Genomic DNA, 19,905 nt, shown 5'->3' on the forward strand with positions numbered 1-19,905 from the left:
TTCTGGGGCCAGTTGCATAAACTTTATGTTTGTAAGCACAGTGTCTCAATATCTAATCTGACCAATTAGCAGCCAAAGAGTAATCAGTTTTATTTTTGAATTTAATTTAGACTAATCTTTTCGTAATTATATTAAACAGAGAAAAATTCATTAAATATGTAATGTTATGTGGCTGCATCTTTAGACCTGCAGGGGGAGCCAAACAAACCGGATTATCTCCGATCAAAACAAACAGAAAAACGTAACACACACAGCTGATTCCTCCATTCAGCAGCAGCAGCTCATTCTTGGCGAAAGGAGTTTGAGATTTATTTGTATCTGCATTAAACAAAATAAATTTGTCTATAATATTCTTGAACGCGACTAAGTTTGACGCACATGCTTTCGCGCGTTCCCTTTTAGCTATCCTCTAAACGCTGATCGACCGGAGTCAGGGAGTGCCTCATTCGGTCAGATTCTCAATCGACCCCGAGGTTCCAGAGGCCTTCGAGATAACAGCAACAGAGTAGCAGGTGCGTGCTCTCAAATAACACAATTATAATAATGTCTTGAAATTAGATTACATTAACAGAGAGGGAGTGTGAGACAGTTGAAATACGAACACCACCTCTTTGTCTTTTCTATAACTATAACACTTGTGTTGTTATCAGAAGATTTCGTAGAACGTTACTTCAGTACTTTCTGAATAAATTGTGCAGCAGTGATGCACTTTTCAGAAATGAATTTTCTTTATACTCAGAATGTTTTATATTAGGCAAAAACTCAAATCTGAAAGATTGCAGGTTTGACTCCCAAAGGGAGCAGCAAGGTAACGTAGAGTTAAAAAAGGTGACTACTAAATGACTTTCATAACTGATTGTGCCAGGATTATAATATCCATGAAGGTTTGGTGAGCTGATGAATGATATATTGTTTTTGTGTGCGTAGAATGTCAGACTCGGACAGTGATGAGGACCAGGACCGGCCCTTTCACCTAACAGGGTTTCTTTTTGGAAACATAAATGAGAATGGACAGCTGGAAGATGACAGTGTGCTGGATATGGTGAGAGAGTAAATCACTGATCTTGACGCAGTAATTCAATAAAATAAAATTATGAAATGGAAATTTGCTATATCTATTTGTAAATGTATGTTATCTTAATTGTGAATGATTCACTCATGCACACATTTAATTTTTACCTTTTTTAATTTAATTGTTAATCAAAATGTCATAACTCAGTCTTCCAGTGAAACCACAGACTTTTTGCACTGAATGCCTTTAGTGGAGAGAGACTAAGAAGGAATAATGAATATATGCTTGTCAACTGTCGCTTTCTCTTTTTGTCAGGAGTCAAAGAAGCACCTAGCTGGTCTGGGCACTCTGGGTTTGGGTTCACTTATTACTGAGATCACAGCCAGTGATGAGGACACTGGTGAGCAAGAACAAGACCAGAGCAACACTGATGCAGAGGGTCTGTCTGTGTTTCTGTAATTTGAAAAACACTCCATGTTAGCACTCCATGTATCGCGGTCGGTACTTTTGACAACACTACTCCATGTGTCAGATTTGTGCATTAAGTGATAAAATAACCTAACTTTGTGAACTATTTGTGTGTGTGAATGTAGGATGGGTAAGGAGCACAGAAGATGCAGTTGATTACTCTGATATCAGTGAAGTTGCAGAAGATGAAACCCGCAAATACAGACAGGCCATGGGCAACCTGCAGCCATCACGGAAAACAGGTACAAACAGATGCAACTGGTGCAGAACACACTGAAGTATATGCACAACTTTATTGCTGATGTGTGTATTTTTGTGTGCAGATGAAGAGGAAGATTACGATGCTGATTGTGAAGATGTTGATGCCAAACTCATGCCGCCTCCCCCTCCCCCTAATCAGCCATCCCCTGCCAAGAAAGAAGACACGGCCACTCAGAACAGCGGTGGTAAATAAGACTTGTGATTGATAAGGAATTTTGTGTGTGCTGTTCTTCTTATATATATATATATATATATTAAATATAATTTTTAGTGACAGAAGAAGGTGATGGCATTATCCTACCTTCCATTATCGCTCCATCATCGGTGGGTGATAAGGTTGATTTCAGCAGTTCATCTGACAGCGAGAGTGAGAGTGATCGACCGTCTCAGGATTCAGGGTCAGGAGGACAGGCAGGGTGTCTTACCCTCCCTCTTGCGGGCATCATGCAGAAAGATGCTGCTAAATCCCTGCCTGGAGACACAGAGCTGTTCCCTGAGTTCAGACCTGGAAGGGTGAATGTTACACACTATCTCTTAGAAATAATTAGTTTCAAAGTTAGTTTGTCCGCTATTAGTTTATTTGCAGTGTTTCATGGTGGGTGTTAATGTTTCGGTTCTATCAGGTGTTGCGGTTGTTTGGTCCTGGTAAGAACATGCCATCGGTATGGCGAAGTGCTCGCAGGAAACGCAAACGTAAGCAGAGAGAGCCACAGTCAGACATGGCTACATGTGACAATGAATCACAGCCATCTGAACCAGGGGCTAAGAAAAAGTCGGGATGGGACTATGAGTATGCACCACCTCCACCTCCTGAGCAGTGTTTGTCTGATGATGAGGTAAACCAGACATATGCAGCATTACATGTCCACTTGGCTGCTTCAGAAAATAGGCCTATATTATGATAGTATCAAAAAGAAGACACTGTGCTTGTCTCTCTGTAGATCACCATGATGGCTCCGGTTGAGTCTAAGTTCCTGCAAGTGTCTGGTGAAGGTGATAAGGTGTCTGAGGTAAGGCCAAAGGTGGCTGAGTGGCGTTATGACATGCTTGGCATCCCAGAGGATGGCAGTGACTTCCATTATGGGTTTAAACTCAGAGATGACCAAAAACAAGACACTACAGATACAGCAGCTAAAACTGCAAACCCTCCAGCTGATGAACCAGTCAGTGAACAGGAACCACCCCAAGAAGCACATGCTGAGGTCAGTGCTCTTTTTGGCAGATAAAACTAAATCTGTTAAATGTGGTTTTCATGACTTAAAACAAAGCTGAAATAAAATAGAAATATTAGATTGAAAACTGAAATGAAAACTAGAAACATAGCCTTGGAAAGTAATCTGGGGAAAAAAGTAAACTTAATAAATTTAAACAAATTAAAGCTAAATAGAAATAAATTAAAGCTAAATAGAAGTATTCAAAAAAGAAAAGAAAATCTAAAAAGTTTAGAAATTTTAAATAATAAAAATTTCAGTAGTAACATAAAGATATCATTAGTTGAAGTCTGTCTGCCTTATTTTATTATAAGAGCAATACAGCCATTTGTAACTTAACCCTCTGGAGTCGATTAACGCGTATAAGCGTTATGAGTCATTTTATTCTGATAATCCCGAAAAGAACTTAAATTACACATTCAGTTTTGATCATACAGATAAGAGCAATACATCAATCGAATGTATTGTTATATGTTGAATGTACTGGTATTGTTATCGTGTTATTTTAATTTATCATAATCTTAAACACACTGGTTTGTAGCATAAAATTACCATTTTATGCTTTGCTTTAATTATTTACCTGTAACTATTAATAAATTAACCACATCAACTCTGGGGACCCACCGGTGGGTCCAATATTGCATATGCCTAATTCTCAAAAAATCAAAATAATAGCTGAAGTGGTTAACTCAAATTTACAAAAATAGCTTGCTTCCAAAGTAAGGAGGATAGAAATGTTTCAAATAGATTTTAAAGGCTTAGTTCACCCAAAAATTTTAATTAGCCAATGTATTACTCACCCTCAAGGCATCTTAGGGGTATATGACTTTCTTCTTTCAGATGAATCCAATCAGAGTTATATAAAAAATTGTTCTTGCTCTTCCAAGTCTTAGAATGGATGTAGGCGGGTGTTTTTTTTTTTTTTCAACAGTCCAAAAGCAGTAAAATAAAGCGGGAGAGAGAGCAAGACATTGCTCGTGTTGTTTGAAAACGGCTCGCTCTCTCTCGGTCTCTCTCTCTCTCTCTCTCTCTCTCAATTCAATTCATATTGCATTATTGGCATGACATACAAAGGTACATATTGCCAAAGCATTGTACATAGCAGAATAGAAACAAACAAAACAAAAATACATATATATTCATAAGAAAAAAAAATTACATGCAAAATAAATCCATATACATTTCTATAAACATTGATGGTACTTCTAATGTACTCTCTGTCTGTCTCTCTCGCGCGCGCTCTCTCTCTCTCTGTCTCTTTCTCGCGCGCACTCTCTCTCTGTCTCTCTCTCTGTCTCTCTCGCGTGCGTTCTCTCTCTGTCTCTCTCGCGCGCGTTCTCTCTCTCTCTGTCTCTCTCGCGCGTGTTCTCTCTCTCTCTCTCTCTGTCTCTCTCGCGTTCTCTCTCTCTCGCTCTCTCTGTCTCTCTCGCGCGCGCTCTCTCTCTCTGTCTCTCTCGCGCTCCCTCTCTCTCTGCCCTGTTAAACTTGCATGTGGTTTTCAGTCCTGTCAATTATAAACTTTCACTCTATGATGGTTAAGCTGTGCAATTAATCCGCGAATCGTCAAGGGCAGGGGAGTAGCTGGCCCGTACAGTTAATGAATAACGGATCAACTACGACAGCCTACATCGCACATCCTGCGATGTGACTATCGTGGATTCGTACATCGCAATATCGATGCTTAAACGACACATCGTGCAGCCCTAGTATCAATAATAAAACATGCCTCACATGGCTTCGGGGATGAATAAAGGCCTCCTGTAGCGAATCAATGCATTTTTGTAAGAAAAAAAATCCATATTTAAAATGTTATAAGCACTTTTCTCTCGCTTCCGCTAACTGTCATATGCGGAAGCCATTCCAGCGGATGACATAGTTACGCATGTGCAGTGCATTAGTGATGAGAGACGAGCACGGAGGAGAGACAGCAAAACAAAACGCCGCTTACAACTCGATTACGATTTGTAAATATTTTTTTTTTCTGTTTTTCCTTTGCTTAAATAATTCCTTTGCTTTCCCTTTGCTTAAATATGCTCCTGCAAACAAACTTGTGAGACTAGCATATCCCACAGGCGCGTGTGCGATGCATGCGTCCAATGTGATCCGCTCAGAACGGCTTGCACATATGGAAGTTAGTGGAAGTGAGAGAAAAGTGTTTATAACGTTGTAAATAGGGATATTTTTCTTAGAAAAATGCATCAATTCGGTACAATAGAGAGATCTTTATTACCCCCTGGAGCCGTGAGAGGCACGTTTTATTATAGATGTGCATGCTTTATTTGACTTCTTTTGGACTTTTCAACAAAAACACCCACCTACTCCCATTCTAAAGCTTGGCAGAGAAAGGACAATTTTTTCATGACTGGATTCTTCTGAAAGAAGAAAGTCATATACACCTAGGGTGCATTGAGGGTGAGTAAAACATAGGCAATTTTTTTTTTTGGGTGAACTAACCCTTTATTTCACAGTGAAATTAAAGGCACATTAAACTGTAATAGTTACACAACTAAATTAATCGTATGTGTGTTTCTGTCTGTGTGTGTTAGCAGGAGGATGAGGCGTCTCGGATGCAGGATGAGTTGTTTTTAATGGTGACCCAGCTGCAGTGGGAGGAAGATATCATCTGGAATGGAGAGGATGTGAAACACAAAGGCACTAAAACTCAGCGTGCCAGTCTGGCTGGGTGGCTGCCTACTAGCATGACCCGTAATGCCAATGCTTACAATGCTCAGCAGGGTGAGATAACAGCCATAATGAAAAAGAAATAAACAGAGAAGGTCACACCGACAGTGCATGATATAAAAAACACACATTCATAGACATGCCCTCACTGATCTGTGGAATGAATGTATGCATGTTTTCCAGGTCTAAGTCGCAGTAATTCTCTGTTGGTTCCCCCAACCCCACCACCTTTGGCCAAAAATACATCAATATCAGGCTCTAAGAGGGACAAACATAATCATGATCATCAAGGTACTGTCCTCTGTTTGTTCTGTGGGTCATGTTTAAAGTTTGGTAGATGCTGTGAGGTTAATATCCACTCTTTGGGGCAAAGTATAAAACTGAATTTATATCTTCTAACAGCTGCTCATGAGGATGACACCCCATGGTTCTCCATATTCCCGATTGATAACGAGGATCTTGTTTATGGCCGATGGGAAGACAACATAATCTGGGATGACCAGAGCATGGACCGCCTCCCTTCTCCTCCCATTCTCACCCTTGACCCCAATGATGAAAACATCATACTTGGTATTATATAACATTTAATACCTATTTCAGTTCTGTCTTTACAGCAGTGGTACTGAACCTTTTTGTGTCCAAGGCCTCCATATATATAAAATATTTTTACTCACAATTTGTATCACACATATATATATATATATATATATATATATATATATATATATATATATTTTAGAAATGTAATTAACTTACAAAAATCACACTTAAAAAATTAGACTACCTCATATATCCAGGTTTTCCAAGACCATGGATATCTTGGTTCTTCAAGGAAAGAAAAAAATACTACTGACTGAACTACTGAGTATTGGTTGAACTATTCTTTTAAGTCATCTTGAGGCCCCCTGGTTGAGAAATCTCTGATTTAATTAAAGGTTAGTTTTAGATTAAGGGCCATTAACAGAACCTCATGGTTCTGTTACAGAAAATATTTTTGAAAAGAACTGTACATGGAACCTAACATTTGACTTTGATCTGTGTTTCCAGAGATTCCGGATGAAAAAGAAAAGAGAGCTTCTCATTCACCCTCCAAAGAAAACAAGAAAGAGACAGCACTGAAAAAAGTCGCATTCTGTTGGGAAAGACTGGTGTCATCAAAGATGAACCTCAACAGGTAAGAGGAAAATAAGGAAAAGATGCGGAGTAAAAAAAAAGAGCAAGTATTTGGAAAGTGGATGATGTGTGTCATGTGTGGCTCTTTCTTATTCATATCTAGAATATGTCCCAACCAGAGATTAAAGATCCTTGGAATCTGTCCAATGATGAGTTCTACTATCCCAAACAGCAGGGGCTTAGGGGCACCTTTGGAGGAAACATCATCCAGGTAGGACATTCAAACAGGGATGTCAATGGGGACCCAGGTTTTAGTCGGATCTGGAATATCTGGGCCTTCATTTATCAAGAGTGAATAGTAAAGCTTCTTCTAGAATCGACTCAAATGTGTAGCAGGGGTTCAAGGCATGGCATTACAGTGGTTCATCTCTTATTTAAAGGGTAGAACTTTTTCAGTAAATACCGGGTCGTTCACCTCAGCTTCTGCGCCCATCTCTTATAGTGTTCCTTAGGGTTCTATTCCTGGCCCTTTATTGTTCTCGATCTACATGCTTCCCCTAGGCTCCATTCTCCAGAAATATAATATTAACTATCATCGCTACGCCGATGATCTCCAACTTTACCTTCCAATCAAACTTGAAAATGACTCTTCTTTACAACTTCTATTCTCATGCTTTGACAGAATGAGAACTTGGATGGCTAATAATTGTTTGCAACTAAACACTGACAAAACTGAGGTACTTCTTCTTGGCCCCGCTGCACTCAATACTAATTTTACGAGTAGGTTAGGTTCCCTTAGTAATAACTTGCATCAAGTTATTGTAAAAAATCTATGGGTTCATTGCGATCCATTACTACAATTTGACAAGCATGCAAACATGGTTGTAAAGAGTAGCTTCTTCCACCTCAGTTCTGTTGCAAAGGTAAAACATGTTCTCTCTCAAAATTGTCATCCATGCACTAATCTCTTCCAGGCTGGACTATTGTAACTCTCTGTATGTCAGCCTTCCTCAAAGCACTCTATCTCGGCTTCAGATGGTTCAAATTGTGGCAGCCAGATTGTTGACAGGAACAAAAAAGAGGGAGAATATTACTTCTGTTCTTGCTTTGTTGCATTGGCTCCCTATCAAATTCAGAGTTGATTTTAAGATCCTTCTTTTTGTATACAAGGCATTGCAAAAGTCAGCCCCAGATTATATCTGTGATCTTATCCAGCCATATACAACCACTAGGTCAGGGTTCCTCAAATCTTGCCCTGGAGGGCCAATCTGCTGCAGAGTTTAGCTCCATCCCTGATCAAACTCATCTACCTGTGATCTTCTAATGATCCTGGAGACACTGATTGGCATGCTCAGGTGTGTTTGATTAGGGTTAGAACTAAACTCTGCAGGAAAGTGGATCTCGTGGGCCAGATTTGAGGATCCCTGCTCTGTCACTCGTTCTTGCTGTAAATCAAAAGGTGACAGAGCTTTCGCTGTTGCTGTCCCTAAACTCTGAAACAGTTTACCCATTATTATCAGGGCCTCTCCAGTGCTCAGTGTTTTTAAATCAAACTTAAAGACTCATTTTCACACCCTTGCATATGAGGGATGCTGTGTAAGGTACTTTTGATGTATGTTTAAGTATATATACATTCTGATTGTATTTTTGATTGTATTTTTTAATTTTGATTTCTGTTGCTTCTTAAGTAACCTTTTATTGTACAGCACTTTGGATCAACGATGGTTGTGTTAAAGTTGTGCTCTATAAATAAATTGACTTACATTTTGTTCTTACGCACACCAGTAAGTAATCATTGCTGACAAATCCCACATGTTCTTAACCACCATGCTTGTTCATGTTCATGGTCATTTGCATTCAGAAACGCCCCCAATGAACCATATATGTTGACATCACCTCTATTTATCACATGAACATAAACATCCTCACCGAAGTCATGGCAAAGAAAGTGGTACCGACAGAGAAGCCATTCTGTGCTCTCACTAAACAGATCAACACATTCCCTGTGCAGCGCATGGTTCTCCAAATCTTCCAGCAAAGCGTGATCAGCCATGACCATATAACTACATTTCAGATCGACTTCCTAACTGTTCTTTATAGCTTTTCACACTAATTGTGCAAAGGTATAGTTATGAAATATGGAATTATTAATTATTTGTAATTAAAGGACACAGGACACATATAGCAGCACTTTCTTTTTGTAGTATCGGCCTTCTACCACTATAATCTCTGCACAAGCATGAAACTGTTCTTACACCCTTATTACACACACATCTGTGCATACACACTATTGATGAATGAGTGCCCTGATCCCTGTGAGTCTGTGCCTGTCCATTTATAAAATTAGATTGTTGTTGCCATTTTAAAAATCACACTGGCTCAAATAATACAATTGATAGTTTAAATAATTTGATTTGAATCTTATCGTCTTTCCTAATTTTGCTTTGCCTGTTGTTTCTTATTTAGTTTCTATTTTTGTCAACATTCCTTTCCTTAGCACTCTATTCCTGCTGTTGAGTTGAGTCAGCCTTTTTTCCCCACTCATATGGGACCTATGAAACTAAGGCAGTTCCATCGACCCTCCCTTAAAAAGAACTCATTTGGAGCACTGTCCCAGCCTGGCCCACATCCAGCCCAGCCTCTCCTCAAACACATCAAGAAGAAGGCTAAGGTAGACTGACACAGAATTCATATGTGTGTTTGTGAGTGATAGTGAGTGTTTGTGTATAATATACATTGACCTATTAAGGGCATACTTGTCCTTCATTTGTCTTGTTATATTTTAAAACTCTCAGATGCGAGAGCAGGAACGTCAGGCATCAGGTGGAGGGGACATGTTTTTCATGCGCACAGCTCAGGATCTGACAGGCAAAGACGGTGACCTGATTTTGGCTGAATATAGCGAGGAGTATCCTCCCCTTCTCATGCAAGTTGGCATGGCAACCAAAATCAAGAACTACTACAAAAGAGTAAGAGTAATTTGAAGTCTTGCTCTGGATCTGGGTGTCCAAGTCTGGTCACCCTTGATAATGGCATTGTTAATGTTTCTGTCTGTAGAAACCAGGTAAAGATCCAGGAGCACCTGACTGTAAGTACGGCGAGACCGTTTACTGTCACACTTCACCATTCCTGGGATCATTGCACCCTGGACAGCTACTGCAGGTACAGAAGGCTTTTTGTCACTATTCTGTCACCCTTTGTCAAGTGCCTTGTTTTCTTAATCATATCATGTTGAAGTCCTTATGTTGTCATTCCTTAGGAAATGTGTTGTGTTTTTGTGTGTGTCACAGGCCTTTGAAAATAACTTGTTCAGAGCTCCCATCTACCTACATAAGATGCCTGAGACTGATTTCCTGATTATCCGGACAAGGCAGGGCTACTTCATCTGAGAGCTTGTGGACATAATTGTTGTGGGTCAGGAGTGCCCTCTCTATGAAGTGCCAGGACCCAACTCTCAACGAGCCAACACACACATTCGAGATTTCCTACAGGTATCTCTGGCAGGCATCCCTGCATATGGTCATGTGTTAACAACTGATAAGAGGTAATGTAGGGATAAATAGATTTTGAAAATGTGAAGACATGAAAATTATGAAAATTATATAGGACAGTAGTAATATGGGCTGACTTACTATTTAACATATGCATTTGTATGTGTAAACTACATTAACACCGTTATGACATAATGTTGGGCCCAGCATCAAGCCTTGTGGGACACCTATAGAAGTTTGAAATCCTGATCTTGTTTGAAATGCCTTGTTTTTTTGAGAGTATTTAATTATTTTCTCTCTCTGAAGGTGTTCATCTATCGACTCTTTTGGAAGAGTAAAGATCGCCCTCGTCGTATTCGTATGGAGGACATAAAGAAAGCTTTTCCTTCTCACTCCGAGAGCAGCATCCGCAAACGCCTCAAACTCTGTGCTGACTTCAAACGCACAGGTGCACTTGCACCCTCTATTATGCAACCACATTCTTCTTAAATCAAATTCTGTGCTGAACAAGCTGAATGTTTACCTACTGCCATTTTCATTCATAAGAGTTTTAAATGAAAAAGAAATGTAGAATAGGTAGACGGATAGATGAAGGATGTTTTCAGTCACTGTGTGTTTTGTCATACAGGAGAATTGACAGTTGCAGGAATTATTGCAGAAACGGTGTAAAAAGCATCATGTGAATCTGCAATTCATATGTAACCGATACAGTTTTTGTGTAACTGGTCTTAAAAGGAATGCCACAAAAACAGACAAGAAACTTTTCACATTTGCCATTTTTCAAAAAGAAACCCTCAATTAAATAAATCATCAGGGTTTGACCATAGATAGAGAGGACCAATATAGCGGTCCAGTTACACTTCTCCTCTGTCCTGTACTGAAGCTGTTTCATGCACAATCTTTTAGGCATGGATTCTAACTGGTGGGTGCTAAAACCTGATTTTCGGCTTCCTACTGAAGAGGAGATCAGAGCTATGGTCTCTCCAGAGCAGTGTTGTGCATACTACAGTATGCTGGTGGCAGAGCAGAGACTAAAGGTTTGTACATGTAGACTTCATACTTTTCACACTTTCATCCACACCAACTAATGTACACTTTTCTCTCTCTCAGGATGCTGGTTATGGTGAGAAGTCTTTTTTTGCACCTGAGGAAGAGAATGAGGAGGAATTCCAGATGAAGATTGATGATGAGGTCAGAAGTTTACTGACTACATTTCAATATTGTTTTTGTAATGGATTTAGTCTGTTTTTGATTATAATTATTTGGTGCTGTTATCAGGTACGCACTGCCCCATGGAACACAACTCGGGCTTTCATTGCAGCCATGAAGGGGAAGTGTCTCCTGGAGGTCACAGGGGTCGCTGACCCCACTGGCTGTGGAGAAGGATTCTCATATGTTAAAGTCCCTAACAAACCCACACAGCAGAAGGTATGTGCTTTCTGACCCTTTAGCACAGCTCCTGGCAATTAAATGATTCAGATGCATTAAAATATTCCACACACCTTCATTTCAAACACTGTATGTTCTGTTTTTTTCCCCTCAGGATGATCGAGAGCCCCAGCCAGTGAAAAAGACAGTGACAGGGACCGATGCGGATCTGAGACGTTTGTAATTGTGTACTCTCTTATCTCTTTAATATACTCTTTGTGCATTTATGTGCATATTTAGATAAAAAAACTTTCCCGTTGGGAGGCGATCGACGTCGTGAGGACCATGTCTACTGAACAGGCTCGTTCAGGGGCCTATGAGTAAATTTCCTCGTGGGTCTCGATTTTCTGTAGCAGAACATCAGGAACATTACAAAGAGGAGTGCCAGAGAATTTTTGACCTGCAGAACAAGTGAGAACCTGAGAGAAATGAGCAGAGTTCTCTGCTTTTCATTCTGCACAGTCAAACAATTAGCTTATCAAAATGATTATGACAATTCTGATTAATGTCACAATATTCTTGTGTATATAAAAAGAGTGTGATGTGTGTTTTAGAGTATTGGAGTCCACAGAGGTGTTATCGACGGACACAGACAGCAGCTCAGCAGAGGACAGTGATTTTGAGGAGATGGGCAAGAACATTGAGAACATGCTGCAGAATAAGAAGACCAGCTCTCAGCTGAGCAGAGAGAGAGAAGAGCAGGAAAGAAAAGAACTGCAGCGGATGCTAATAGGAGAGGACAATGATAGAGAGAGAGGCCGCAAAGAGCGACGCAAAGGCTGTACGTGTTTGTGTGTTAGTGAAATTAAACTTGTCAGTACCTATATTTTTTTCTGTCTCTGTATTTACCAACTCAACATCTGTTTGTGCATTGTAGCAAGTGCCCTTTCCACCAGCTCTCATAAAGATGATGATGCTTCCTCCGTCACTAGCCTGAACTCTTCAGCAACAGGGCGAAGGCTTAAAATTTATCGCACCTTCTGTGATGAGGATGGCAAAGAATATGTGCGCTGTGAGACTGTACGCAAACCTGCTGTTATTGATGCTTACTTGCGTATACGCACGACTAAGGATGATGAGTTCATGTGAGTGTCTGTTTGTCTACTTAGTATAGTTATTGTGATACCATAAGTGTAATAGTCAATATTAATACACACCAATAACTAATGTATTACTGAGCCCTGTTTTATATAAAAAAATGAAATAGATAATAATAAAAAATAATGTCTGTGTGTCTCCTTGAATGTGTCTGCAGTCGCAAGTTTGCACTCTTCGATGAGCAGCACAGGGAGGAGATGAGAAAGGAACGGCGAAGAATTCAGGAGCAGCTGCGGCGCCTCAAACGAAACCAGGAGAAAGACAGATTTAAAGGTCCGCCTGAGAAAAAGACAAAGAAGGCCAAAGAACGACCAGACCTGAAGGTACAATATTAGAAATGCACTTCTACTAATCACTGATCCTTGCCTTTTGAAAGCGTCTTGCTGTGAATGAAATGTGAAATGATCACATGATATTTTCCTGTGCAGACTTATTCTAATGTTTGAATAACCTAATGTTTGGTGTCCACAGCTGAAATGTGGAGCTTGTGGTGCTATTGGCCACATGAGGACCAATAAGTTTTGCCCATTGTACTACCAAACCAATGCCCCGCCCTCTAATCCGGTGGCAATGACAGAAGAGCAGGAAGAGGAGCTCGAGAAGACTGTGATCCCCAATGACAATGAAGAACTCATTAAAGTGGAAGGAACCAAGATTGTGCTTGGAAAGCAGCTCATTGAGAGGTAAAACAAACATGGTAGTTGATGCATAACGTGTTTGTAAACGTATTTTTTAAATCAATGCCAAGACATCAACAAGAGGTTCAAATGAATACAGTTTAATTAAAAGTGTATATGCAATTTATATCATTGTTCTATTAACCATCTTTGACCTTCACTAGCTTTTAAAATGAGCCCGTGAACGGCGTTATGGTTAGCTAAAACTATTATAAATAATTTCTGGTAATTTGAAATAAAGACAAAATAAAATAGAAACATTAAATAAAAAAATGTAAATTTAAAAAGTAGATTACAAATGTTGCCCTGGCCACCAATTCAAATAAAATATTGAAACTGAAATACAGATTAAAGTTATATATTTATATTACCAATTAAATATATAACTAATAAAAATGACAAAAGCAGTATGGCTATAAATAGCTATAATTAAATGAAAATAACAATATTTATAATATTTTATTAAGGGCTACAATAGTATGTATAATAACTGAAATAACACTCGTGGTGTGACAAATGAATTTAAAATGTATCTTATCAAGTCTCTCATTTGATATGTTTTATACATATTACCTTTAAAAGAACTACCAAAATACAGTTTAAGATGGTTGCAGATAATGTATGGCATGTCACATCATCACATGTCAACTGCTTAAATAATTGTATGCTCACTTGCTACAGTGTTTTAGTATTTGTAGCGCTGTTCTGAATATTAATCCATCATTATGTTTATAGTGCAGATGAAGTGCGGAGGAAATCTCTGGTTCTGAAGTTCCCCAAGCAGCAGCTTCCACCTAAAAAGAAGAGACTTGTCGGGACAACAGTGCACTGTGACTACCTCAGTGTAAGAGTATGTTTTAAGTGTTTCTTTGTACAATAGTCATTTACAGGTCCCTATAGAGCCTGTATAAGTAATAAGCATATCACAGCTTCTCAGAGTGCCATTATTGTTCATTTTAACTCTCTGCCTTTCTCTCAGCGTCCTCATAAGTCCATCCATCATAGAAGGACAGACCCCATAGTCACACTCTCTTCAGTGCTGGAGAGCATTATTAATGACATGAGGGACCTTCCTAATTTAAGGCACATCCACCTATCTTTCTTTAATAGACATGGACACATGTTATGAGACACTTAGGGAATTTGGTGTTCGTTTTTAGACATACCCGTTTCACACTCCTGTGAATGGCAAAGTAGTTAAGGATTATTACAAGATCATCATACGGCCGATGGACCTGCAGACGCTGCGTGAAAATGTTCGCAAGCGCATGTAACCTTCACGAGAAGAGTTCAGAGAGAGCGTTGAACTCATCTACAAAAACAGTGCTACGTACAGTGGTACTTTCACATGTTACTCATAGAGAAACTTAATTCCTTTATTCAGGCGAGACATACTCATGATCTGTTTTGGTGTGTTTTCAGGTGCAAAGCATCCTTTAACCCTCGTTAGTCAAGCAATGTTGAATCTGTGTGATGAAAAACTCAAAGTGACAGTGAAAAAAAGTGAAAGTGACGTGACATTCAGCCAAGTATGGTGACCCATACTCAGAATTTGTGCTCTGCATTTAACCCATCCGAAATGCACACACACAGAGCAATGAACACACACACACACTGTGAGCACACACCCGGAGCAGTGGGCAGCCATTTACGCTGCGGCGCCCGGGGAGCAGTTGGGGGTTCGATGCCTTGCTCAAGGGCACCTAAGTCGTGGTATTGAAGGTGGAGAGAGAACTGTACATGCACTCCCCCCACCCACAATTCCTGCCGGCCCGGGACTCGAACTCACAACCTTTCGATTGGGAGTCCGACTCTCTAACCATTAGGCCACGACTTCCCCTTAAAGAGGTAGATGTGTATTTTTTACTAGGATTCAGACGTACTTGCAAAGAGGTTAGGGGCTAATTCTTATTACTCTCTTTGCAGAAAGAAGAGCGTTTGGTTCGTTTGGAAAAAGCCATTAATCCCCTTCTGGATGATGATGATCAGGTCGCTTTCTCCTTCATCCTTGACAACATTGTCACACAGAAGATGATGGCAGTACCTGATGTGAGTGATGTTATTTCCTGCTCTAGCCTTATACGTTTTATACTTACTTGTTTTTAGGTATTAAAGGACTAATTACCTATTTTTTTAATGCCTGTCCAGTGTTATTAACTGCAAGTCAGTTTGAGCGATATTAAACCTATTTCTTTTTTTGTTTTTGTTTTCTCAATTCTTCATTGGATTTATTTTTGCATTTAAAATAAGAAGTGCACAGATAACAAACCCATTTATCACAATTTAAAATTAAGTAATAGTAGCACCTCAATTCACAAACTCCAGACAGTTACATACATTTTAGCAGTAAAATTAAATACTACATAATAATACTTAATACTAATACTTAAGTACAAAGTCGGACATGGATGTAAGTGCTCAGTAACTTTTTTCCAAAAACTTTATAGAAGTAAACACCTATTTAATCCAAATATGAAATGTAGGGTTTGGCTGGACAAAATATCGAATGATATGATCATAAGCATCTCGTCAGTAAAGAACCAGCTTTACTGACGAGATGCACATGATCATATCGTTCTATATATTGTCCAGCCCTAATGTAGGGCTTTTTTAATTTTTACATAAAATTATTAAAGTATTATGAGAACAAATCTTGCTCAGCAGTTTTTACACTAGAGAGGACCAGCTAATTTGTTGATTAGCAAAAATGAAGTAAACTGGCTATTCTTCATTAGTTCATCTATCTTTCTCTCTGTAGTCCTGGCCCTTCCATCATCCTGTTAACAAGAAATTTGTTCCTGATTATTATAAAGTCATCATCAACCCAATGGATCTGGACACACTCCGTAAGGTCAGGACCATCTGTGTGTTGATGCAAGAATCTTCAATTAAAATGTGGTTTTATTTTTTTTTTATGAATCTCTGAACTGTTTGTGTGTAGAACATCTCCAAGCACAAGTATCAGAACCGAGAGGTATTTCTTTTTGATGTCGCTCTCATTCACACCAACAGTGTCAAGTACAATGGTGAGAAACATGAATCTTTTAGTTATGAAAATGCGGTTTCATCTCAACAAAAATTGTGGTTTCATCTTTTATATACATTTGAACTTTTTCAGGACCTGATAGTCCTTACACCAAAACAGCTGTGTGCAAGTGAGTGAGCTCTTTCATGTGCTTTGACTTGTTTTTGAAATGTTTAATGTGTATGTGTCTGTTAGTATGACGAACACCTGACTCAACTGGAAAAGGACATCTCTACTGCTAAAGAAGCTGCTCTGGATGCTGCAGACCTTGAGAGCTTTGACCCCTTTACCCCTGGACCGTACACACCTCAGGTACATGTACAGATTACACTGAGGACGTGATCGCAGGTGTCTTAAGCGCTCTGTGTGCAAGTGTTTTTTGTAGCAGGTGAAATGAAGCATGTCAGCAAATGAGCTTCTGACAGAATTGGAACAGAAGGCTTGTATTTCTCTCATGCATAATCCAAACTTTCTGTACTGTACAGCTGTTTAATGCACATTTCCTCACTGTTCCTGTCTTTTCCTCCTCCCTTTATGACAATCTTTTTGTCTTTCTCTGAATGGGGCTTTTTAGTTTCATTCTATCCTTTTGTTTTTTCTTTCTTTCTTTCTTTCTTTCTTTCTTTCTTTCTTTCTTTCTTTCTTTCTTTCTTTCGTTCAGCCTGATGTGTGTGAGAACAGTGTGTCTGTGAGTTTTCAGGGAGATTCTAGTCTGTTAGTGGAGGCTACGCTAATCTCTCCCACCCCTGAGAAAAGAGGGGGGCAGGTATTCCTCTCTCCCTCTCTGTGCATTCATCTGTTCCTCTGTCCATTCATCTCTTCATTCATTTTATTGGCTGGCTTGCTTTATCCCTTTAGATATGTCCTTCCACCCCACCATCCATTCCCGTGGTCACCCACCCCTGTACTGTGACGGTTTCTGTGTGTTGCTGCTTGATTTGCTTTCTAACCCATCTCCAGCGGCTGTTGAGGATGTTTAAAACATTTTAGAACTGCTATTTAGTGAGCTAAATTCGAAATCTGTCATTTCTTTCTAAATTGAACCAGCTAAGAAAAAAACAACATAGTAACATTTGCAAGGAACGTAGCTGAAATGATTCTTTCAGGGACCAGTATGCAGTGGTTTCCGTGTCTCAACCATCAACTGTTCTTTTGTTTGAAAAAAGGTTTAGGGTTTTAATGTGCAAAAAAATTCTATCCAAAGATGATAAATTACCTCCCTCCATCTGTCCATCCTCTGCTACATGTTCTTTCTGATTAGTCCTCTCCTTCTGTGTAGTTTTCTTAACTACTTTTTTGTGTACACCTTCCAAAGGGTCGTCACGGCAGAGGCCGAATGGGTGAGGAGGAGTCTGATGTGGACATTGAAGGATTTGAGGAAATTATGATGGCAAACCTAAAACACCTGCTCCGGTAGTAGTCTTGGGCAAAAAAAAAACTTAATCCAGGGGTCTTTAATTTAAATTAATTTAAAGAACTAATTATTGTGTACAAAATGAAAATATGCATTAAGCAATAGGACATTATTACCTCAAAGCAAAAGTTAAAAAGCTGTGGTTTAGCCGAACATTTCATTGTCAGAGATATGAGTGTTGTATGTACTTCTAGGCTGAAGAGGGTGACCTAGATGATGAAGATGAGGAGGATGATGAAGATGATCTTCTAATGCGGCCACATAGGCGTATGCAAAGGGATGATGAGGATGATGAAAGCTCCAGCCGGCCAGCACAGGCCAGTGTGCTCTACCAGGATCTGACGACGCGAGTGAGGAGGAAGGCGATAATCCATTCTCCTGTGAGTCTGTGTGTACTCATAAATATATGAGTATTTGTGCAATATATTAGCTGTATGTGTAACATTGACTCTGTCTGCTCTCCACTGAAGCTATCCAACTGTCAGAGAGTGGAAGTGACAGTGATGCTGAGCTGGGGCATCAGGAGAGCTCCCGGATTGGACTAGAGCAGGAAGAGAGTATGATGTCTTACGAGGGGGAGGGACCTGATGGGGTAACACACATGGAGGACAGCAACGTCAGGTGAGAATATATGCAAAAAAAAAAAAAGCATATTGATTTTTAAGTAACGCTGATGTAATTCTAGATCGTGGTCTTATATCACTGTTACAGATTTGCTACTGTTCTTCAGTTACTGCAGGACTCTAGAGTCTAATAATGTTTGTCTTACCTAGATAAGTGCTGTGATTATTTTTACATTATTTACATGATTTACAGTACTTCCTAATAAATAGTCCTGTGTTATTCTTTGGGGCATCTTGGTAATGCCCTCGGTCAGCTATTTTCTAATCCTGCTCCATAGTATTCTCATCTACATTTACATTAATGCATTTAGCAGACACTATTATCCAAAGCGACTTACAGTGCATTCAGGTTTTATTATGTAGATTTTTTTCCTAACATGTTTCCTGGGAATCGAACCCACAATCTTTTGTGCTGCTAATGCAATGTTCTCCCACTGAGCCACAGGAACATTGTGAGAAAATTTGGGGTCAGTCAGATGTGATCCTTTCTAAAGAATCATATGCGACTCTAAAGACTGGAGTAACGGCTGCTGAAAATTCAGCTTTGCCATGTATGGACAAAATTACATTTTAAAATGTATTCAAATAGAGAACTGATTTGAAAATGTAATGATATTTCACAATATTATAGTTTTACTGTGTTTTTGATGAAATAAATGCATCCTTGGTGAGCAAAAGTCTTTCAAAAACATTGAAAAATCTTAGACTTCAGACTGACGTAGGTCACAGATTTCTGATTCACATGCTCAGTTTGATTTTAGTCTTTCTTCCTTGACTTTCTCAGTCTGTTAATACTGTACAAAGTTAATATAACACTACAAAACTGTTGACAGCATCTCTTTAGATAACTAATATGTAACTAATAGAAAAATATCAACTACACTAAAAAAAAAGTAGCAGCAACTTGTTTATCATGAACACACTTTACAATGTTGAGAACTGTGTGAAGGATAGCTGCATATTCTCTTAAGATTTAAAGAATCAAATATTGGTTTGTTTGGATGAAAATCATTGTACCATTGCCAGTAAAGCAGTGTGGCTATTTTAAATAAATGCCATGTCTTCTCATAAAGCCTTTGTATAACTCTTTCACTTACACTTCTTGTGTGTTACAGCTACGGCAGCTATGATGATGGGGACAGTCAGACGCATAGGCATGAGTCTAGCCCCAGGACAGAAGAACGAGATGGGGAGGTGTATGAGATAAGTGAAGAGGAAGAAGAGGAGGAGGAAGATGAACGGCGACGAGGTCCTAGTGTTCTCACACAGGCACAGCTCAGTGATGATGAGGAGGACAGTAAAGAATTCAGATCCGTTGGCGGAGACAGTGACATGGATTCTGGCAACTAACAGGCTTATTTGTCTTCTGTTATATGTTCTGTGTGTAACTGTGTCCTCAATA

General features: G+C 39.4%; 1 long non-coding RNA gene and 1 pseudogene across 1 annotated transcript; both read left to right on the forward strand.

Annotated features, from left to right (window-relative positions):
- The first annotated feature begins 236 nt into the window (after window positions 1-236).
- Window positions 237-1,298, forward strand: LOC132141197 (uncharacterized). The gene is made up of 3 exons (XR_009433876.1): window positions 237-505; window positions 928-1,042; window positions 1,228-1,298. It is a non-coding gene; the product is annotated as an uncharacterized LOC132141197 (long non-coding RNA).
- An 80-nt stretch (window positions 1,299-1,378) lies between these two features.
- On the forward strand, window positions 1,379-19,894 carry LOC132140504 (transcription initiation factor TFIID subunit 1-like; annotated as a pseudogene).
- Window positions 19,895-19,905: the final 11 nt, after the last annotated feature.

This window comes from Carassius carassius, chromosome 5 (genome assembly GCF_963082965.1).
Source record: "Carassius carassius chromosome 5, fCarCar2.1, whole genome shotgun sequence".
Lineage (NCBI taxonomy): Eukaryota > Metazoa > Chordata > Actinopteri > Cypriniformes > Cyprinidae > Carassius > Carassius carassius.